The following is a 610-nucleotide window of genomic DNA, read 5'->3' as shown; positions in this document are numbered from 1 at the left end:
CCAAAAAAATACTTTTTAAAATCTTTAAAATACTTTTTAAATCTGAAACTGCCTCTGCTACTCCCCCATGACTTAGCTTTAAAGAAGTATGGATACAGATGCATGACGCTGCTTTAAATAAGTGCATGGCCAGTTAATGCGGCTCATTAGATGCATAATTAACAATGGCAGTGATATTATGGTTGTACATTTCAGCTCCACATATAGCCTCTATCAACATACTGTGACAAGAGTTATGCACGTCTATGTTCATCCAGCATGATGCCGATTATTCCCTTAGGAATAATGACATGCAGAGTCACTTTAAGATGAAGCCCTATAATCATGACATTTTTTGGGGTAGAAACTTCGTAACTGTCTAGCTTGCGTGTGTAAGTCCTTTAGTTAAGTTCCTTAGGAAGGACTGAAGCACATGAAGTCTGGGGTCCTGCCTAAAGCCTTCACTCTCCACGCATTTCTGCTCCAAGAAGGCACCCAAACGCCACAAAATTGACACCCAGAATTAAGGTTCACTTCGGCATCATCAGTCAGAGGACAGCACTCACGGCACCGTGGGATTTAAGAAAATAAGTTTACCTTGACAGATGACCACATTACTTCGAGGCATACG

This window comes from Phalacrocorax carbo, chromosome 17 (assembly GCF_963921805.1).
Source record: "Phalacrocorax carbo chromosome 17, bPhaCar2.1, whole genome shotgun sequence".
NCBI lineage: Eukaryota > Metazoa > Chordata > Aves > Suliformes > Phalacrocoracidae > Phalacrocorax > Phalacrocorax carbo.
The sequence above is the reverse complement of the archived record's forward strand: the minus strand, read 5'-3'. Positions refer to the sequence as shown.